Source organism: Stenella coeruleoalba (genome assembly GCF_951394435.1).
Source record: "Stenella coeruleoalba genome assembly, contig: scaffold_156, whole genome shotgun sequence".
NCBI classification, from domain to species: Eukaryota; Metazoa; Chordata; class Mammalia; order Artiodactyla; family Delphinidae; genus Stenella; species Stenella coeruleoalba.
The window spans coordinates 391,477-414,759 of record NW_027646422.1 but is presented as its reverse complement, the minus strand read 5'-3'; the positions used below and the strand labels follow the sequence as shown (position 1 = coordinate 414,759).

Below are 23,283 nucleotides of genomic sequence, written 5' to 3'. Positions count from 1 at the left end.
CAGCTAGCCTCTCATTGGTTCTCGCTATTCCTGTTCATCTTCCGCAGAAATTGCAAACTGGGCCAAACAGGAGGTTAAAGGGACTGACTCTCCAAGTCGGGAGAGTGTTAGTAAAGCGTCTGGAATGTTGCACCCGAGTACCAGCGTACGAAAACTGAGACATATTTGAACACGTCTCCCGATCACATGGTTGATCATACTCTAGGTTCCACATGCATGTTTTAGCTGAAGGAAGAATACCTTAAACCTGGGTAGTTGAAACCCGTGGAATGGGTACCATGCAATATGACTTCAAAGGGTCTTCATTTGCTCACGAACCTCTCCAATCCTATCACTGCTGCGTTTATGCCCCTGTACACATGCTTGATTCTCTTTCGGAGACATAGCAATCCATAGGTTTTAAGATACTTACTAGTCAGGAACATTCTTAGGCGTTTAATATGGGGTGTTGAGTCCATTTCGTTGAGCAAGGAGTAGCTCTTGTCTATTCCATATTTGGCTTAAGGAACTTTATCTGTGCTCATTTCAATCTCTGGTTTTATGCAGCACCCCAACTCACCTTTACCCTTAAGCAAGCATAAGTTGGTTTTCTAAATTTGAGACCCTGTTCTGTTCTGTAATTCAGTTCCTGTGTAGCCAAGTTTACATTCCGTGTATTACTGATATCTTATGATGTTTCTTTTTCTGTGTGACTTATTTCAGTTAGAATCATCATACCTGAATCCACTCATTGTGCTGCTAAGGGCCTGATGACACAGATTTCATTGCTGAGTGACATTGCTTTGTAAGTAAATACCACAACTTCTTTATCCATTTTTCACTTTCTGCGATGTTGAACTTGTACTGTAAACGAGGTTCTTGTAAACAGAGCCGTTCCAAACTTTGGGGTGGCTGTGTCTTTTTGATTTTAAATTCCCTAAGCTATAGGACCATAAGTGGAACTGCCCTAGGCTCTGTTGCTTTGTTTTTTAGATGTTTCAGGAAACACCATACACTTCTCCCGAGTGGTTGTTGGCAATTTACATCCCGCCCTTCAGCATAACAAGGCTCCCAGTTCTCCATGGCCTGTCCTGCCTTTCTGGATTTTACACTTTTTTCAGATGGCCCTTTGACCGGGGGGAAGTGAGACTTCATTGTAGTGCAGATTTCCTTTGCAAGCTTGCTTGGTTGGCCAAAAAGGGCGTATGCGTTTTTTCCTGAATATATTCAGGAGAAAACGCATACGTCCTTTTTGGCCAAGTGCATCATTGTGGACGTTCTGCCTCTTTTCCTATGCTTTCAATGCAATTCCAGTCTACCTCCTGAAATCGGTTTCCTGCAATTCTGCCCCGCTTTCAAGTCCTCTTGGCAGCCTTACTTCAGTCTATTTTTGGACGATAGCTGTCATTTATAACTCTGCAGGTTTGTGAATTACAGTGCCCCTGAGCTCCTTTCTTCAACTCGCTATTTTGTGACCTGGCTGCAACACCGCAGGATGGCTTCAGGCCCTAATCTGGTTCCGGCACGGCACGCTGAGCCTTTGGTTAATTCCTCTTCCTGGTGGGAAATGAGAGTTAAATTTGCCCGTCCAGACACCTCCAGCTAGCCTCTCATTGGTTCTCGCTATTCCTGTTCATCTTCCGCAGAAATTGCAAACTGGGCCAAACAGGAGGTTAAAGGGACTGACTCTCCAAGTCGGGAGAGTGTTAGTAAAGCGTCTGGAATGTTGCACCCGAGTACCAGGGTAGGAAAACTGAGACATATTTGAACACGTCTCCCGTTCACATGGTTGATCATACTCTGGGTTCCACATGCATGTTTTAGCTGAAGGAAGAATACCTTAAACCTGGAGAGTTGAGACCCGTGGAATGGGTACCATGCAATATGACTTCAAAGGGTCTTCATTTGCTCACCGAACCTCTCCAATCCTATCACTACTGCGTTTATGCCCCTGTACACACGCTTGATTCTCTTTTGGAGACATAGCAATCCATAGGTTTTAAGATACTTACTAGTCAGGTACATTCTTAGGCGTTTAATATGCGGTGTTGAGTCCATTTCGTTGAGCAAGGAGTAGCTCTTGTCTATTCCATATTTGGCTTAAGGAACTTTATCTGTGCTCATTTCAATCTCTGGTTTTATGCAGCACCCCAACTCACCTTTCCCCTTAAGCAAGCATAAGTTGGTTTTCTAAATTTGAGACCCTGTTCTGTTTTGGAATGCAGTTCCTGTGTAGCCAAGTTTACATTCCGTGTATTAGTGATATCTTATGATGTTTCTTTTTCTGTGTGACTTATTTCAGTTAGAATCATCGTACCTGAATCCACTCATTATGCTGCTACGGGCCTGATGACATAGATTTCATTGCTGAGTGATACTGCATTGTACGTAAGTACCACAAGTTCTTTATCCATTTTTCACTTTCTGTGATATTGAACTTGTACGGTATACGAGGTTCTTGTAAACGGAGGCGTCCCAAACTTTGGGGTGGCTGTGTCTTTTTGATTTTAATTTCCCTAAGCTATAGGACCATAAGTGGAAGTGCCCTAGGCTCTCTTGCTTTGTATTTTAGATGTTTCAGGAAACACCATACACTTCTCCCGAGTGTCTGTTGGCAATTTACATCCCGCCCATCAGCATAACAAGGCTCCCAGTTCTCCATGGCCTGTCCTGCCTTTCTGGATTTTACACTTTTTTCAGATGGCCCTTTTGACTGGGGGGAAGTGAGACTTCATTGTAGTGCAGATTTCCTTTGCAAGCTCGCTTGGTTGGCCAAAAAGGGCGTATGCGTTTTTTCCTGAATATATTCAGGAAAAAACGCATACGCCCTCTTTGGCCAAGTGCATCATTGTGGACGTTCTGCCTCTTTTCCTATGCTTTCAATGCAATTCCAGTCTACCTCCTGAAATCGGTTTCCTGCAATTCTGCCCCACTTTCAAGTCCTCTTGGCAGCCTTACTTCAGTCTATTTTTGGACGATAGCTGTCATTTATAACTCTGCAGGTTTGTGAATTACAGTGCCCCTGAGCTCCTTTCTTCAACTCGCTTTCTTGTGACCTGGCCGCAACACCGCAGGATGTCTTCAGGCCCTAATCTGGTTCCGGTACGGCACGCTGAGCCTTTGGTTAATTCCTCTTCCTGGTGGGAAATGAGAGTTAAATTTGCCCGTCCAGACACCTGCAGCTAGCCTCTCATTGGTTCTCGCTATTCCTGTTCATCTTCCGCAGAAATTGCAAACTGGGCCAAACAGGAGGTTAAAGGGACTGACTCTCCAAGTCGGGAGAGTGTTAGTAAAGCGTCTGGAATGTTGCACCCGAGTACCAGCGTACGAAAACTGAGACATATTTGAACACGTCTCCCGATCACATGGTTGATCATACTCTAGGTTCCACATGCATGTTTTAGCTGAAGGAAGAATACCTTAAACCTGGGTAGTTGAAACCCGTGGAATGGGTACCATGCAATATGACTTCAAAGGGTCTTCATTTGCTCACGAACCTCTCCAATCCTATCACTGCTGCGTTTATGCCCCTGTACACATGCTTGATTCTCTTTCGGAGACATAGCAATCCATAGGTTTTAAGATACTTACTAGTCAGGAACATTCTTAGGCGTTTAATATGGGGTGTTGAGTCCATTTCGTTGAGCAAGGAGTAGCTCTTGTCTATTCCATATTTGGCTTAAGGAACTTTATCTGTGCTCATTTCAATCTCTGGTTTTATGCAGCACCCCAACTCACCTTTACCCTTAAGCAAGCATAAGTTGGTTTTCTAAATTTGAGACCCTGTTCTGTTCTGTAATTCAGTTCCTGTGTAGCCAAGTTTACATTCCGTGTATTACTGATATCTTATGATGTTTCTTTTTCTGTGTGACTTATTTCAGTTAGAATCATCATACCTGAATCCACTCATTGTGCTGCTAAGGGCCTGATGACACAGATTTCATTGCTGAGTGACATTGCTTTGTAAGTAAATACCACAACTTCTTTATCCATTTTTCACTTTCTGCGATGTTGAACTTGTACTGTAAACGAGGTTCTTGTAAACAGAGCCGTTCCAAACTTTGGGGTGGCTGTGTCTTTTTGATTTTAAATTCCCTAAGCTATAGGACCATAAGTGGAACTGCCCTAGGCTCTGTTGCTTTGTTTTTTAGATGTTTCAGGAAACACCATACACTTCTCCCGAGTGGTTGTTGGCAATTTACATCCCGCCCTTCAGCATAACAAGGCTCCCAGTTCTCCATGGCCTGTCCTGCCTTTCTGGATTTTACACTTTTTTCAGATGGCCCTTTTGACCGGGGGGAAGTGAGACTTCATTGTAGTGCAGATTTCCTTTGCAAGCTTGCTTGGTTGGCCAAAAAGTGCGTATGCGTTTTTTCCTGAATATATTCAGGAGAAAACGCATACGTCCTTTTTGGCCAAGTGCATCATTGTGGACGTTCTGCCTCTTTTCCTATGCTTTCAATGCAATTCCAGTCTACCTCCTGAAATCGGTTTCCTGCAATTCTGCCCCGCTTTCAAGTCCTCTTGGCAGCCTTACTTCAGTCTATTTTTGGACGATAGCTGTCATTTATAACTCTGCAGGTTTGTGAATTACAGTGCCCCTGAGCTCCTTTCTTCAACTCGCTTTCTTGTGACCTGGCCTCAACACCGCAGGATGGCTTCAGGCCCTAATCTGGTTCTGGCATGGCACACTGAGCCTTTGGTTAATTCCTCTTCCTGGTGGGAAATGAGAGTTAAATTTGCCCATCCAGACACCTCCACCTAGTCTCTCATTGGTTCTCGCTATTCCTGTTCATCTTCCACAGAAATTGCAAACTGGGCCAAACAGGAGGTTAAAGGGACTGACTCTCCAAGTCGGGAGAGTGTTAGTAAAGCGTCTGGAATGTTGCACCCGAGTACCAGCGTACGAAAACTGAGACATATTTTAACACGTCTACCGATCACATGGTTGATCATACTCTAGGTTCCACATGCATGTTTTAGCTGAAGGAAGAATACCTTAAACCTGGGTAGTTGAAACCCGTGGAATGGGTACCATGCAATATGACTTCAAAGGGTCTTCATTTGCTCACGAACCTCTCCAATCCTATCACTGCTGCGTTTATGCCCCTGTACACATGCTTGATTCTCTTTCGGAGACATAGCAATCCATAGGTTTTAAGATACTTAATAGTCAGGAACATTCTTAGGCGTTTAATATGGGGTGTTGAGTCCATTTCGTTGAGCAAGGAGTAGCTCTTGTCTATTCCATATTTGGCTTAAGGAACTTTATCTGTGCTCATTTCAATCTCTGGTTTTATGCAGCACCCCAACTCACCTTTCCCCTTAAGCAAGCATAAGTTGGTTTTCTAAATTTGAGACCCTGTTCTGTTCTGTAATTCAGTTCCTGTGTAGCCAAGTTTACATTCCGTGTATTACTGATATCTTATGATGTTTCTTTTTCTGTGTGACTTATTTCAGTTAGAATCATCATACCTGAATCCACTCATTGTGTTGCTAAGGGCCTGATGACACAGATTTCATTGCTGAGTGATATTGCTTTGTAAGTAAATACCACAACTTTTTTATCCATTTTTCACTTTCTGCGATGTTGAACTTGTACTGTAAACGAGGTTCTTGTAAACAGAGCCGTTCCAAACTTTGGGGTGGCTGTGTGTTTTTGATTTTCATTTCCCTAAGCTATAGGACCATAAGTGGAAGTGCCCTAGGTTCTGTTGCTTTGTTTTTTAGATGTTTCAGGAAACACCATACACTTCTCCCGAGTGGTTGTTGGCAATTTACATCCCGCCCTTCAGCATAACAAGGCTCCCAGTTCTCCATGGCCTGTCCTGCCTTTCTGGATTTTACACTTTTTTCAGATGGCCCTTTTGACCAGGGGGAAGTGAGACTTCATTGTAGTGCAGATTTCCTTTGCAAGCTTGCTTGGTTGGCCAAAAAGGGCGTATGCGTTTTTTCCTGAATATATTCAGGAAAAAACGCATACGCCCTTTTTGGCCAAGTGCATCATTGTGGACGTTCTGCCTCTTTTCCTATGCTTGAAATGCAATTCCAGTCTACCTCCTGAAATCAGTTTCCTGCAATTCTGCCCCGCTTTCAAGTCATCTTGGCAGCCTTACTTCAGTCTATTTTTGGACGATAGCTGTCATTTATAACTCTGCAGGTTTGTGAATTACAGTGCCCCTGAGCTCCTTTCTTCATCTCGCTTTCTTGTGACCTGGCCTCAACACCGCAGGATGGCTTCAGGCCCTAATCTGGTTCTGGCATGGCACGCTGAGCCTTTGGTTAATTCCTCTTCCTGGTGGGAAATGAGAGTTAAATTTGCCCATCCAGACACCTCCACCTAGTCTCTCATTGGTTCTCGCTATTCCTGTTCATCTTCCACAGAAATTGCAAACTGGGCCAAACAGGAGGTTAAAGGGACTGACTCTCCAAGTCGGGAGAGTGTTAGTAAAGCGTCTGGAATGTTGCACCCGAGTACCAGCGTACGAAAACTGAGACATATTTTAACACGTCTCCCGATCACATGGTTGATCATACTCTAGGTTCCACATGCATGTTTTAGCTGAAGGAAGAATACCTTAAACCTGGGTAGTTGAAACCCGTGGAATGGGTACCATGCAATATGACTTCAAAGGGTCTTCATTTGCTCACGAACCTCTCCAATCCTATCACTGCTGCGTTTATGCCCCTGTACACATGCTTGATTCTCTTTCGGAGACATAGCAATCCATAGGTTTTAAGATACTTACTAGTCAGGAACATTCTTAGGCGTTTAATATGGGGTGTTGAGTCCATTTCGTTGAGCAAGGAGTAGCTCTTGTCTATTCCATATTTGGCTTAAGGAACTTTATCTGTGCTCATTTCAATCTCTGGTTTTATGCAGCACCCCAACTCACCTTTACCCTTAAGCAAGCATAAGTTGGTTTTCTAAATTTGAGACCCTGTTCTGTTCTGTAATTCAGTTCCTGTGTAGCCAAGTTTACATTCCGTGTATTACTGATATCTTATGATGTTTCTTTTTCTGTGTGACTTATTTCAGTTAGAATCATCATACCTGAATCCACTCATTGTGCTGCTAAGGGCCTGATGACACAGATTTCATTGCTGAGTGATATTGCTTTGTAAGTAAATACCACAACTTTTTTATCCATTTTTCACTTTCTGCGATGTTGAACTTGTACTGTAAACGAGGTTCTTGTAAACAGAGCCGTTCCAAACTTTGGGGTGGCTGTGTCTTTTTGATTTTAAATTCCCTAAGCTACAGGACCATAAGTGGAAGTGCCCTAGGCTCTGTTGCTTTGTTTTTTAGATGTTTCAGGAAACACCATACACTTCTCCCGAGTGGTTGTTGGCAATTTACATCCCGCCCATCAGCATAACAAGGCTCCCAGTTCTCCATGGCCTGTCCTGCCTTTCTGGATTTTACACTTTTTTCAGATGGCCCTTTTGACCGGGGGGAAGTGAGACTTCATTGTAGTGCAGATTTCCTTTGCAAGCTTGCTTGGTTGGCCAAAAAGGGCGTATGCGTTTTTTCCTGAATATATTCAGGAAAAAACGCATACGCCCTCTTTGGCCAAGTGCATCATTGTGGACGTTCTGCCTCTTTTCCTATGCTTTCAATGCAATTCCAGTCTACCTCCTGAAATCGGTTTCCTGCAATTCTGCCCCGCTTTCAAGTCCTCTTGGCAGCCTTACTTCAGTCTATTTTTGGACGATAGCTGTCATTTATAACTCTGCAGGTTTGTGAATTACAGTGCCCCTGAGCTCCTTTCTTCAACTCGCTTTCTTGTGAGCTGGCCGAAACACCGCAGGATGGCTTCAGGCCCTAATCTGGTTCCGGCACGGCACGCTGAGCCTTTGGTTAATTCCTCTTCCTGGTGGGAAATGAGAGTTAAATTTGCCCGTCCAGACACCTCCAGCTAGTCTCTCATTGGTTCTCGCTATTCCTGTTCATCTTCCGCAGAAATTGCAAACTGGGCCAAACAGGAGGTTAAAGGGACTGACTCTCCAAGTCGGGAGAGTGTTAGTAAAGCGTCTGGAATGTTGCACCCGAGTACCAGGGTACGAAAACTGAGACATATTTGAACACGTCTCCCGATCACATGGTTGATCATACTCTAGGTTCCACATGCATGTTTTAGCTGAAGGAAGAATACCTTAAACCTGGGTAGTTGAAACCCGTGGAATGGGTACCATGCAATATGACTTCAAAGGGTCTTCATTTGCTCACCGAACCTCTCCAATCCTATCACTGCTGCGTTTATGCCCCTGTACACATGCTTGATTCTCTTTCGGAGACATAGCAATCCATAGGTTTTAAGATACTTACTAGTCAGGTACATTCTTAGGCGTTTAATATGGGGTGTTGAGTCCATTTCGTTGAGCAAGGAGTAGCTCTTGTCTATTCCATATTTGGCTTAAGGAACTTTATCTGTGCTCATTTCAATCTGGTTTTATGCAGCACCCCAACTCACCTTTCCCCTTAAGCAAGCATAAGTTGGTTTTCTAAATTTGAGACCCTGTTCTGTTCTGTAATTCAGTTCCTGTGTAGCCAAGTTTACATTCCGTGTATTACTGATATCTTTTTTTTTTTTTTGCCGTAACTACCTTTATTGGTATCGCTTGTGTATCAGTTCATCAAAACCTTTGTTTCATATTTCTCGCCTTAATCCCCTGAAAGTTCCAGATGGGCTAAAATACTTTTAAATACGCAGCTGGCTTCTGTCTTATGTGCTTAATATTATACATTTGTTGCTTGTTTTGCACATGTCTATGGCTGCACTACTTGGAAGACGAAAGTCACATATAAAAATACAGACTAATCGAAACACAAAAGTCAGCCATTGTCTAGAATGTGGTTTACAATACAGAGCTTGCAGACAACACAGACTATATATATAAGTCATCTGTCTGAAAACAGAAAGTAGTGTCTCATACTGACTCCGGAGAAAGGTGCTGACACACAGGGAAACTCACTGATGATTCTCCTTTATGTTTATTAGATAGATCAATACCAAATTATTTCACATATATTATATTCAATATCTATATATATATATCTTGTAACCAAATTCTGGTTTAAAAGTCACAAACCAACATGTAAATACAAAATGTTAGGAAAGGTTTAACATACATAGGGGAAAACATGTCTTATGCCTCGCAAAGACTTTCTACAATCTAGCATAAAGGCAAATGTGGTTGAAAAAAAAGGAAATCCATATACAATTACAGAAAAACATTTAGTCAAGCCACCTAATATAAAATATTTCAGATATCATGTCCAAAAACGTCCACGTGTTGCAGAGGTCTCTACAAATCAATTAGAATGACGTCAACAAGATCTGCAAACCGAAGTCTTAGCAAGTAAACGTGACTCATGCTTTTCTCTCTGAGACAATGAGGCTTGACGTTCAGTTAAAGGCAGGTAAACACGACTATGAAGAAACCCTTCTTTACAACAGCTTAACGGTACCCATTTAGGGCAATACACCCGCTTTCCCAGCTATGTGTGCACGCAGTTTTCTGTGATAAAATGACTCAGTTACTTTAAAAAAGCATAAATGGCAAAACAAAATAACCAGAACTCCGCGAAGCTGGTAAAACCACAAAGACACTGAAATCCAGCAACTCCTGAGAGGCTGAGAGATCAAATGAATCATAAAATCTGGATGACTCTGATTTGGGGTTTAACTTTGGTTAAAACTGAAAAGTCTGAAAAGAACCAATGTTTTGGAAGAAGCAGTGTCACTTGTAAACATCCTGCCACCTAACTAAAAGGACGGCCTCTTCTTCTAGACCCACGACTTAATAAGACAGGAAGCTCTCAACACACAGCGCTGGAGAAGATGGATTCCACAAGTCAAACTTGAGTGAAACTGTTCTAATGCAATGTACCAAACACGCGTTTGTTCTTAGGAAAAATTACAAAACTAACAAATATTTTTCTCCAGAATTATAAAAGATAAAATCTATGAATCAGTACTGTTATGTGATTACAGAACAATAGCCAACTGAAAAAAAAAACAAAACACCAACCCACAGGCCGTCTACACCGTCCCCAATCCATTTCCTGCAGCCAGTACTTCCCACCTGCTCTGAGGACTGAGCCTTAGACACCGTTGACTGTATTTAAAGTTGAGTCAACAGTACTCTCTGTCTCTGGGGCAAAAGTAATGCAGCTCATTACTTACACACAACACTTGTTTCATTCTTCAGGACTTTCTTTGACGGGATTACTCAATGTTGGTTACTTTAAAGGTAACAAAAGGTGTCAGAAAAAAATGCCTTGGAATTCTTTTGCAATTCCACAAAGACACCTGGCAATCTGATACGTTCATTCCTCTCCCCATCACAATTTTTGTTTTTTAAAATTACAATTGACAACTCATGTAAGATGTAATTAATTTACTTAAAATAAGAGAGGGCTTTTCAATCAAGTATCCACGTTCCAAATAACTAAAACATTTAGTTAAATCTTTTAAATTAATCTTTTAATAAATCTTTAATTACTCGGTGCCAGTAATTAAGAGGTTGATTCCGTAAAATTCAAACTTGCACATAGGCGTGTCCCACTCAGAAAAGATTTCATACACTTAGCAACTTGTGCTTTTTGTCTCACCTTTTATAAGAAACACAGATTAATTTCAACTTCAGTTTTCCTTTCTGATGCAGACACGTGTACCTTGTGTAAGAAACGGTCTCCAGGCCACCTCCACGTGTAGACCTCAGCATTTCCTGAGAGTGTGAAGTCAACCCCTCCTCCAGGAGACTCTCGCCCTTTTGAGACATTCCCCCTTGCACCTTATGTTTGTCAGACTATGTTTACAGAAATCAGATGACTGGATGAAAACTCTACAGGACAGTCAAGGACAGACGAGAAGACGAGATGCAGAGCGGGAGCCCCTTCCTCCTCCAGTGCACCTGCTGCGGGCAGCCCTCCAGGAAGGCTTGGCCTCCTCCCCTGGACCACAGACTTACTTTTCTCTGTAATAAAGCAGGTAGTACTTCAGGGGATCTGGCAGAGGGAGGCTCAGGACCTTCTCACGCAGGAAGTTCACCGGGGGCTCGGGCTTGGTGTCCGGCGGGGTTGTCACCTCTTCTTCTTGCCGCTCGTCTTCCAGGTCTCCGCAGCTGGTGTCATCAGAGGGGTTGGAGAGCCGACTGGCAAACACCTCTTTGTCCAAAAAGACAATCGTTTCCATTCGGTGGCGGCGAACTCTCCTCCGTTTAAACCTGGGAGTGTTCTTCAGTCCGTTCCCATTTTTGTTCACAGCTTCCTGGTGGATGACCTTCTTAATGGTGCCCCGGATGGCAATGCGCGCCAGGTCCTGGAGGCTGCGAACCGCCAGGGGTGTGGACAAGTCGTGATTCTCCTGACTCCGACTGGCAGGGCTGGACGAGTGGAGCAAAAGACACAGCCAGAATCTTTTTGGTTTCCCAGGCGGAAGGACCCGTCCGAGTTATCTTAGTCAACTTCTCTTCCAGCGGCATGACCAGGACGCCCCCGACTTTGAGGAGGCTCTTCATGTACCCCTCGTGCTGCTTCTGCACGCCTGCCCCGCAGTACACCCGGTCACACTGAGAGCAGCCTGGAGAGATCTCCAGGCAATTGCCGGTGACGAAGGAGGGCTCGCAGAAGTCAAACTTGTCGAAGCTGTCACTCGTCCTGATGAAAAAGTCCAGCTTCTGCTTCGCATACTCTGTCACATCTGAATGGAGTTCCACCCCGTGGTTCACACCAAAAGGACCGAGGATGAGCCCCACCATGGAGCTGAGGTAGCCGGTGCCGCTGCCCAGGTTCAGGAAGGAAAGGCCAGGCTGCAGGTCCAGGGCCTCCATCACCTCCGAATAGATGCACGGAGCAGAGAGGTGGATGTTCCCGTGCTTCCACGCCAGGTCCTTGTATGCGTTCTCCTTAAACTCCTCGAGGTAATAGTCGGCGCGGTCAACAGCTCGGAAGGCCTGCTCCACCAGCTCGGAGCGGATGTACTGCGCCGCCTTCAGATGGTCTATCAGCTCGTCGTTGTCTTCACCAGCACTCACCGCGCCTCCCATCTTCGGGACCGCGCTTACAGAAAGCTGCCGCTGGAGAGACCTTGGGAACCCCCGGAACGCTGGAGGGCGGACCCCCGGGGAGGGGGGAGGGGCGACGGGAGACGCCTGGGACGCGGAGGGGTGTTTATGCTAGGGGGTGGGGAACGAGAGGACAGCGGAAGAGGACAGGAAGACGGGGAGAGGAGAATGCGGCCCTGGGGGAGGGTCCGGGAGCCCAGGACCATGGGAAGGGGAGGGGTGGAGAGGAGGGAGAGAGGGGGAGGGGGCCGAGGGGCCGCACTGCCCCCATACCCCGCTGCAGGCCGGGCCGAGGGCGGCGGCGGCGGCGGCGGCGGCTCAGTACCTCCTGGCTCGGCGGGCCCGCGGAATCGGCCGCTGGGCCGCACCTGCAGCTCTTCCGGCACCCCTCGCCAGTCCGCCTCCCACTACGCAGCCCCGACCTCCGCCCTACTGATATCTTATGATGTTTCTTTTTCTGTGTGACTTATTTCAGTTAGAATCATCATACCTGAATCCACTCATTGTGCTGCTAAGGGCCTGATGACACAGATTTCATTGCTGAGTGATATTGCTTTGTAAGTAAATACCACAACTTTTTTATCCATTTTGCACTTTCTGCGATGTTGAACTTGTACTGTAAACGAGGTTCTTGTAAACAGAGCCGTTCCAAACTTTGGGGTGGCTGTGTCTTTTTGATTTTAAATTCCCTAAGCTATAAGACCATAAGTGGAAGTGCCCTAGGCTCTGTTGCTTTGTTTTTTAGATGTTTCAGGAAACACCATACACTTCTCCCGAGTGGTTGTTGGCAATTTACATCCCGCCCTTCAGCATAACAAGGCTCCCAGTTCTCCATGGCCTGTCCTGCCTTTCTGGATTTTACACTTTTTTCAGATGGCCCTTTTGACCGGGGGGAAGTGAGACTTCATTGTAGTGCAGATTTCCTTTGCAAGCTTGCTTGGTTGGCCAAAAAGGGCGTATGCGTTTTTTCCTGAATATATTCAGGAAAAAACGCATACGCCCTTTTTGGCCAAGTGCATCATTGTGGACGTTCTGCCTCTTTTCCTATGCTTTCAATGCAATTCCAGTCTACCTCCTGAAATCGGTTTCCTGCAATTCTGCCCCGCTTTCAAGTCCTCTTGGCAGCCTTACTTCAGTCTATTTTTGGACGATAGCTGTCATTTATAACTCTGCAGCTTTGTGAATTGCAGTGCCCCTGAGCTCCTTTCTTCAACTCGCTTTCTTGTGACATGGCCGCAACACCGCAGGATGGCTTCAGGCCCTAATCTGGTTTCGGCACGGCACACTGAGCCTTTGGTTAATTCCTCTTCCTGGTGGGAAATGAGAGTTCAATTGGCCCGTCCAGACACCTCCAGCTAGCCTCTCATTGGTTCTCGCTATTCCTGTTCATCTTCCGCAGAAATTGCAAACTGGGCCAAACAGGAGGTTAAAGGGACTGACTCTCCAAGTGGGGAGAGTGTTAGTAAAGCGTCTGGAATGTTGCACCCGAGTACGAGGGGAGGAAAACTGAGACATATTTGAACACGTCTCCCGTTCACATGGTTGATCATACTTGGGTTCCACATGCATGTTTTAGCTGAAGGAAGAATACCTTAAACCTGGAGAGTTGAGACCCGTGTAATGGGTACCATGCAATATGACTTCAAAGGGTCTTCATTTGCTCACCGAACCTCTCCAATCCTATCACTGCTGCGTTTATGCCCCTGTACACATGCTTGATTCTCTTTTGGAGACATAGCAATCCATAGGTTTTACGATACTTACTAGTCAGGTACATTCTTAGGCGTTTAATATGCGGTGTTGAGTCCATTTCGTTGAGCAAGGAGTAGCTCTTGTCTATTCCATATTTGGCTTAAGGAACTTTATCTGTGCTCATTTCAATCTCTGGTTTTATGCAGCACCCCAACTCACCTTTCCCCTTAAGCAAGAATAAGTTGGTTTTCTAAATTTGAGACCCTGTTCTGTTCTGTAATTCAGTTCCTGTGTAGCCAAGGTTCCATTCCGTGTATTACTGATAACTTACGATGTTTCTTTTTCTGTGTGACTTATTTCAGTTAGAATCATCATACCTGAATCCACTCATTGTGCTGCTAAGGGCCTGATGACATAGATTTCATTGCTGAGTGATATTGCTTTGTAAGTAAATACCACAACTTCTTTATCCATTTTTCACTTTCTGCGATGTTGAACTTGTACTGTAAACGAGGTTCTTGTAAACAGAGGCGTCCCAAACTTTGGGGTGGCTGTGTCTTTTTGATTTTAATTTCCCTAAGCTATAGGACCATAAGTGGCAGTGCCCTAGGCTCTGTTGCTTTGTTTTTTAGATGTTTCAGGAAACACCATAAACTTCTCCTGAGTGTCTGTTGGCAATTTACATCCCGCCCATCAGCATAACAAGGCTCCCAGTTCTCCATGGCCTGTCCTGCCTTTCTGGATTTTACACTTTTTTCAGATGGCCCTTTTGACCAGGGGGAAGTGAGACTTCATTGTAGTGCAGATTTCCTTTGCAAGCTTGCTTGGTTGGCCAAAAAGGGCGTATGCGTTTTTTCCTGAATATATTCAGGAAAAAACGCATACGCCCTTTTTGGCCAAGTGCATCATTGTGGACGTTCTGCCTCTTTTCCTATGCTTTCAATGCAATTCCAGTCAACCTCCTGAAATCGGTTTCCTGCAATTCTGCCCCGCTTTCAAGTCCTCTTGGCAGCCTTACTTCAGTCTATTTTTGGACGATAGCTGTCATTTATAACTCTGCAGGTTTGTGAATTACAGTGCCCCTGAGTTCCTTTCTTCAACTCGCTTTCTTGTGCCCTGGCCGCAACACCGCAGGATGGCTTCAGGCCCTAATCTGGTTCCGGCCCAGCATGGTGAGCCTTTGGTTAATTCCTCTTCCTGGTGGGAAATGAGAGTTAAATTTGCCCGTCCAGACACCTCCAGCTAGCCTCTCATTGGTTCTCGCTATTCCTGTTCATCTTCCGCAGAAATTGCAAACTGGGCCAAACAGGAGGTTAAAGGGACTGACTCTCCAAGTCGGGAGAGTGTTAGTAAAGCATCTGGAATGTTGCACCCGAGTACCAGGGTATGAAAACTGAGACATATTTGAACACATCTCCCGATCACATGGTTGATCATACTCTAGGTTCCACATGCATGTATTAGCTGAAGGAAGAATACCTTAAACCTGGGTAGTTGAAACCCGTGGAATGGGTACCATGCAGTATGACTTAAAAGGGACTTTATTTGCTCACCGAACCTCTCCAATCCTATCACAGCTGCGTATGCCGCTGTACACATGCTTGATTCTCTTTCGGAGACATAGCAATCCATAGGTTTTAAGATACTTACTAGTCAGGTACATTCTTAGGCGTTTAATATGCGGTGTTGAGTCCATTTCGTTGAGCAAGGAGTAGCTCTTGTCTATTTCATATTTGGCTTAAGGAACTTTATCTGTGCTCATTTCAATCTCTGGTTTTATGCAGCACCCCAACTCACCTTTCCCCTTAAGCAAGCATAAGTTGGTTTTCTAAATTTGAGACCCTGTTCTGTTCTGTAATTCAGTTCCTGTGTAGCCAAGTTTACATTCCGTGTATTACTGATATCTTATGATGTTTCTTTTCTGTGTGACTTATTTCAGTTAGAATCATCATACCTGAATCCATTCATTGTGCTGCTAAGGGCCTGATGACACAGATTTCATTGCTGAGTGATATTGCTTTGTAAGTAAATACCACAACTTCTTTATCCATTTTTCACTTTCTGCGATGTTGAACTTGTACTGTAAACGAGGTTCTTGTAAACAGAGCCGTTCCAAACTTTGGGGTGGCTGTGTCTTTTTGATTTTGAATTCCCTAAGCTATAGGACCATAAGTGGAAGTGCCCTAGGCTCTGTTGCTTTGTTTTTTAGATGTTTCAGGAAACACCATACACTTCTCCCGAGTGGTTGTTGGCAATTTACAACCCGCCCATCAGCATAACAAGGCTCCCAGTTCTCCATGGCCTGTCCTGCCTTTCTGGATTTTACACTTTTTTCAGAGGGCCCTTTTGACCGGGGGGAAGTGAGAGTTCATTGTAGTGCAGATTTCCTTTGCAAGCTTGCTTGGTTGGCCAAAAAGGGCGTATGCGTTTTTTCCTGAATATATTCAGGAAAAAACGCATACGCCCTTTTTGGCCAAGTGCATCATTGTGGACGTTCTGCCTCTTTTCCTATGCTTTCAATGCAATTCCAGTCTACCTCCTGAAATCGGTTTCCTGCAATTCTGCCCCGCTTTCAAGTCCTCTTGGCAGCCTTACTTCAGTCTATTTTTGGACGATAGCTGTCATTTATAACTCTGCAGCTTTGTGAATTACAGTGCCCCTGAGCTCCTTTCTTCAACTCGCTTTCTTGTGACCTGGCCGCAACACCGCAGGATGGCTTCAGGCCCTAATCTGGTTCCGGCACGGCACGCTGAGCCTTTGGTTATTTCCTCTTCCTGGTGGGAAATGAGAGTTAAATTTGCCCGTCCAGACACCTCCAGCTAGTCTCTCATTGGTTCTCGCTATTCCTGTTCATCTTCCGCAGAAATTGCAAACTGGGCCAAACAGGAGGTTAAAGGGACTGACTCTCCAAGTGGGGAGAGTGTTAGTAAAGCGTCTGGAATGTTGCACCCGAGTACCAGGGGAGGAAAACTGAGACATATTTGAACACGTCTCCCGATCACATGGTTGATCATACTCTGGGTTCCACATGCATGTTTTAGCTGAAGGAAGAATACCTAAAACCTGGGTAGTTGAAACCCGTGGAATGGGTACCATGCAATATGACTTCAAAGGGTCTTCATTTGCTCACCGAACCTCTCCAATCCTATCACTGCTGCGTTTATGCCCCTGTACACATGCTTGATTCTCTTTCGGAGACATAGCAATCCCTAGGTTTTAAGATACTTACTAGTCAGGTACATTCTTAGGCGTTTAATATGCGGTGTTGAGTCCATTTCGTTGAGCAAGGAGTAGCTCTTGTCTATTCCATATTTGGCTTAAGGAACTTTATCTGTGCTCATTTCAATCTCTGGTTTTATGCAGCACCCCAACTCACCTTTCCCCTTAAGCAAGCATAAGTTGGTTTTCTAAATTTGAGACCCTGTTCTGTTCTGTAATTCAGTTCCTGTGTAGCCAAGTTTACATTCCGTGTATTACTGATATCTTATGATGTTTCTTTTTCTGTGTGACTTACTTCAGTTAGAATCATCATACCTGAATCCACTCATTGTGCTGCTAAGGGCCTGATGACACAGATTTCCTTGCTGAGTGATATTGCTTTGTAAGTAAATACCACAACTTCTTTATCCATTTTTCACTTTCTGCGATGTTGAACTTGTACTGTAAACGAGGTTCTTGTAAACAGAGCCGTTCCAAACTTTGGGGTGGCTGTGTCTTTTTGATTTTAAATTCCCTAAGCCTTAGGACCATAAGTGGCAGTGCCCTAGGCTCTGTTGCTTTGTTTTTTAGATGTTTCAGGAAACACCATACACTTCTCCCGAGTGGTTGTTGGCAATTTACATCCCGCCCATCAGCATAACAAGGCTCCCAGTTCTCCATGGCCTGTCCTGCCTTTCTGGATTTTACACTTTTTTCAGATGGCCCTTTTGACCGGGGGGAAGTGAGACTTCATTGTAGTGCAGATTTCCTTTGCAAGCTTGCTTGGTTGGCCAAAAAGGGCGTATGCGTTTTTTCCTGAATATATTCAGGAAAAAACGCATACGCCCTTTTTGGCCAAGTGCATCATTGTGGACGTTCTGCCTCTTTTCCTATGCTTTCAATGCAATTTCAGTCTACCTCCTGAAATCGGCTTCCTGCAATTCTGCCCCGCTTTCAAGTCCTCTTGGCAGGCTTACTTCAGTCTATTTTTGGACGATAACTGTCATTTATAACTCTGCAGGTTTGTGAATTACAGTGCCCCTGAGCTCCTTTCTTCAACTCGCTTTCTTGTGACCTGGCCGCAACACCGCAGGATGGCTTCAGGCCCTAATCTGGTTCCGGTACGGCACGCTGAGCCTTTGGTTATTTCCTCTTCCTGGTGGGAAATGAGAGTTAAATTTGCCCGTCCAGACACCTCCAGCTAGCCTCTCATTGGTTCTCACTATTCCTGTTCATCTTCCGCAGAAATTGCAAACTGGGCCAAACAGGAGATTAAAGGCGCTGACTCTCCAAGTGGGGAGAGTGTTAGTAAAGCGTCTGGAATGTTGCACCCGAGTACCAGGGGAGGAAAACTGAGACATATTTGAACACGTCTCCCGATCACATGGTTGATCATACTCTGGGTTCCACATGCATGTTTTCGCTGAAGGAAAAATACCTAAAATCTGGGTAGTTGAAACCCGTGGAATGGGTACCATGCAATATGACTTCAAAGGGTCTTCATTTGCTCACTGAACCTCTCCAATCCTATCACTGCTGCGTTTATGCCCCTGTACACATGCTTGATTCTCTTTCGGAGACATAGCAATCTATAGGTTTTAAGATACTTACTAGTCAGGTACATTCTTAGGCGTTTAATATGCGGTGTTGAGTCCATTTCGTTGAGCAAGGAGTAGATCTTGTCTATTCCATATTTGGCTTAAGGAACTTTATCTGTGCTCATTTCAATCTCTGGTTTTATGCAGCACCCCAACTCACCTTTCCCCTTAAGCAAGCATAAGTTGGTTTTCTAAATTTGAGACCCTGTTCTGTTCTGTAATTCAGTTCCTGTGTAGCCAAGTTTACATTCCGTGTATTACTGATAACTTATGATGTTTCTTTTTCTGTGTGACTTATTTCAGTTAGAATCATCATACCTGAATCCACTCATTGTTATGCTAAGGGCCTGATGACATAGATTTCATTGCTGAGTGATATTGCTTTGTAAGTAAATACCACAACTTCTTTATCCATTTTTCACTTTCTGCGATGTTGAACTTGTACTGTAAACGAGGTTCTTGTAAACAGAGGCGTCCCAAACTTTGGGGTGGCTGTGTCTTTTTGATTTTAATTTCCCTAAGCTATAGGACCATAAGTGGCAGTGCCCTAGGCTCTGTTGCTTTGTTTTTTAGATGTTTCAGGAAACACCATAAACTTCTCCCGAGTGTCTGTTGGCAATTTACATTCCGCCCATCAGCATAACAAGGCTCCCAGTTCTCCATGGCCTGTCCTGCCTTTCTGGATTTTACACTTTTTTCAGATGGCCCTTTTGACCAGGGGGAAGTGAGACTTCATTGTAGTGCAGATTTCCTTTGCAAGCTTGCTTGGTTGGCCAAAAAGGGCGTATGCGTTTTTTCCTGAATATATTCAGGAAAAAACGCATACGCCCTTTTTGGCCAAGTGCATCATTGTGGACGTTCTGCCTCTTTTCCTATGCTTTCAATGCAATTCCAGTCAACCTCCTGAAATCGGTTTCCTGCAATTCTGCCCCGCTTTCAAGTCCTCTTGGCAGCCTTACTTCAGTCTATTTTTGGACGATAGCTGTCATTTATAACTCTGCAGGTTTGTGAATTACAGTGCCCCTGAGCTCCTTTCTTCAACTCGCTTTCTTGTGCCCTGGCCGCAACACCGCAGGATGGCTTCAGGCCCTAATCTGGTTCCGGCCCGGCATGTTGAGCCTTTGGTTAATTCCTCTTCCTGGTGGGAAATGAGAGTTAAATTTGCCCGTCCAGACACCTCCAGCTAGCCTCTCATTGGTTCTCGCTATTCCTGTTCATCTTCCGCAGAAATTGCAAACTGGGCCAAACAGGAGGTTAAAGACACTGACTCTCCAAGTCGGGAGAGTGTTAGTAAAGCGTCTGGAATGTTGCACCCGAGTACCAGGGTACGAAAACTGAAACATATTTGAACACGTCTCCCGATCACATGGTTGATCATACTCTGGGTTCCACATGCATGTTTTAGCTGAAGGAAGAATACCTAAAACCTGGGTAGTTGAAACCCGTGTAATGGGTACCATGCAATATGACTTCAAAGGGTCTTCATTTGCTCACCGAACCTCTCCAATCCTATCACTGCTGCGTTTATGCCCCTGTACACATGCTTGATTCTCTTTCGGAGACATAGCAATCCATAGGTTTTAAGATACTTACTAGTCAGGTACATTCTTAGGCGTTTAATATGCGGTGTTGAGTCCATTTCGTTGAGCAAGGAGTAGCTCTTGTCTATTCCATATTTGACTTAAGGAACTTTATCTGTGCTCATTTCAATCTCTGGTTTTATGCAGCACCCCAACTCACCTTTACCCTTAAGCAAGCATAAGTTGGTTTTCTAAATTTGAGACCCTGTTCTGTTCTGTAATTCAGTTCCTGTGTAGCCAAGTTTACATTCCGTGTATTACTGATATCTTATGATGTTTCTTTTTCTGTGTGACTTACTTCAGTTAGAATCATCATACCTGAATAGACTCATTGTGCTGCTAAGGGCCTGATGACACAGATTTCATTGCTGAGTGATATTGCTTTGTAAGTAAACACCACAACTTCTTTATCCATTTTTCACTTTCTGCGATGTTGAACTTGTACTGTAAACGAGGTTCTTGTAAACAGAGCCGTTCCAAACTTTGGGGTGGCTGTGTCTTTTTGATTTTAATTTCCCTAAGCTATAGGACCATAAGTGGAAGTGCCCTAGGTTCTGTTGCTTTGTTTTTTAGATGTTTCAGGAAACACCATACACTTCTCCCGAGTGGTTGTTGGCAATTTACATCCCGCCCATCAGCATAACAAGGCTCCCAGTTCTCCATGGCCTGTCCTGCCTTTCTGGATTTTACACTTTTTGCAGATGGCCCTTTTGACCGGGGGGAAGTGAGACTTCATTGTAGTGCAGATTTCCTTTGCAAGCTTGCTTGGTTGGCCAAAAAGGGCGTATGCGTTTTTTCCTGAATATATTCAGGAAAAAACGCATACGCCCTTTTTGGCCAAGTGCATCATTGTGGACGTTCTGCCTCTTTTCCTATGCTTTCAATGCAATTCCAGTCTACCTCCTGAAATCGGTTTCCTGCAATTCTGCCCCACTTTCACCTCCTCTTGGCAGCCTTACTTCAGTATATTTTTGGACGATAGCTGTCATTTATTACTCTGCAGGTTTGTGAATTACAGTGCCCCTGAGCTCCTTTCTTCAACTCGCTTTCTTTTGAGCTGGCCGCAATACCGCAGGATGGCTTCAGGCCCTAATCTGGTTCCGGTACGGCACGCTGAGCCTTTGGTTATTTCCTCTTCCTGGTGGGAAATGAGAGTTAAATTTGCCCGTCCAGACACCTCCAGCTAGCCTCTCATTGGTTCTCACTATTCCTGTTCATCTTCCGCAGAAATTGCAAACTGGGCCAAACAGGAGGTTAAAGGCGCTGACTCTCCAAGTGGGGAGAGTTTTAGTAAAGCGTCTGGAATGTTGCACCCGAGTACCAGGGGAGGAAAACTGAGACATATTTGAACACGTCTCCCGTTCACATGATTGATCATACTTGGGTTCCACATGCATGTTTTAGCTGAAGGAAGAATACCTAAAACCTGGTTAGTTGAAACCCGTGGAATGGGTACCATGCAATATGACTTCAAAGGGTCTTCATTTGCTCACCGAACCTCTCCAATCCTATCACTGCTGCGTTTATGCCCCTGTACACATGCTTGATTCTCTTTCGGAGACATAGCAATCCATAGGTTTTAAGATACTTACTAGTCAGGTACATTCTTAGGCGTTTAATATGCGGTGTTGAGTCCATTTCGTTGAGCAAGGAGTAGCTCTTGTCTATTCCATATTTGGCTTAAGGAACTTTATCTGTGCTCATTTCAATCTCTGGTTTTATGCAGCACCCCAACTCACCTTTCCCCTTAAGCAAGCATAAGTTGGTTTTCGAAATTTGAGACCCTGTTCTGTTCTGTAATTCAGTTCCTGTGTAGCCAAGTTTACATTCCGTGTATTACTGATATCTTATGATGTTTCTTTTTCTGTGTGACTTATTTCAGTTAGAATCATCATACCTGAATCCACTCATTGTGCTGCTAAGGGCCTGATGACACAGATTTCATTGCTGAGTGATATTGCTTTGTAAGTAAATACCACAACTTTTTTATCCATTTTTCACTTTCTGCGATGTTGAACTTGTACTGTAAACGAGGTTCTTGTAAACAGAGCCGTTCGAAACTTTGGGGTGGCTGTGTCTTTTTGATTTTAAATTCCCTAAGCTATAGGATCATAAGTGGAAGTGCCCTAGGCTCTGTTGCTTTGTTTTTTAGATGTTTCAGGAAACACCATACACTTCTCCCGAGTGGTTGTTGGCAATTTACATCCCGCCCATCAGCATAACAAGGCTCCCAGTTCTCCATGGCCTGTCCTGCCTTTCTGGATTTTACACTTTTTTCAGATGGCCCTTTTGACCGGGGGGAAGTGAGACTTCATTGTAGTGCAGATTTCCTTTGCAAGCTTGCTTGGTTGGCCAAAAAGTGTGTATGCGTTTTTTCCTGAATATATTCAGGAAAACACGCATACGCCCTTTTTGGCCAAGTGCATCATTGTGGACGTTCTGCCTCTTTTCCTATGCATTCAATGCAATTCCAGTCTACCTCCTAAAATCGGTTTCCTGCAATTCTGCCCCGCTTTCAAGTCCTCTTGGCAGCCTTACTTCAGTCTATTTTTGGACGATAGCTGTCATTTATAACTCTGCAGGTTTGTGAATTACAGTGCCCCTGAGCTCCTTTCTTCAACTCGCTTTCTTGTGAGCTGGCCGCAACACCGCAGGATGGCTTCAGGCCCTAATCTGGTTCCGGTATGGCACACTGAGCCTTTGGTTATTTCCTCTTCCTGGTGGGAAATGAGAGTTAAATTTGCCCGTCCAGACACCTCCAGCTAGCCTCTCATTGGTTCTCGCTATTAGTGTTCATCTTCCGCAGAAATTGCAAACTGTGCCAAACAGGAGGTTAAAGGCGCTGACTCTCCAAGTGGGGAGAGTGTTAGTAAAGCGTCTGGAATGTTGCACCCGAGTACCAGGGGAGGAAAACTGAGACATATTTGAACACGTCTCCCGTTCACATGGTTGATCATACTTGCGTTCCACATGCATGTTTTAGCTGAAGGAAGAATACCTAAAACCTGGGTAGTTGAAACCCGTGGAATGGGTACCATGCAATATGACTTCAAAGGGTCTTCATTTGCTCACCGAACCTCCCCAATCCTATCACTGCTGCGTTTATGCCCCTGTACACATGCTTGATTCTCTTTCGGAGACATAGCAATCCATAGGTTTTAAGA

At 44.6% G+C, this 23,283-nt stretch overlaps 1 pseudogene across 1 annotated transcript; it reads right to left on the bottom strand.

Moving 5' to 3' along the window:
- Positions 1-10,774: 10,774 nt before the first annotated feature.
- On the bottom strand, positions 10,775-12,059 carry LOC307181119 (protein-L-isoaspartate O-methyltransferase domain-containing protein 2-like; annotated as a pseudogene). The gene has a single exon. The product of its transcript is annotated as a protein-L-isoaspartate O-methyltransferase domain-containing protein 2-like (transcript).
- Positions 12,060-23,283: the final 11,224 nt, after the last annotated feature.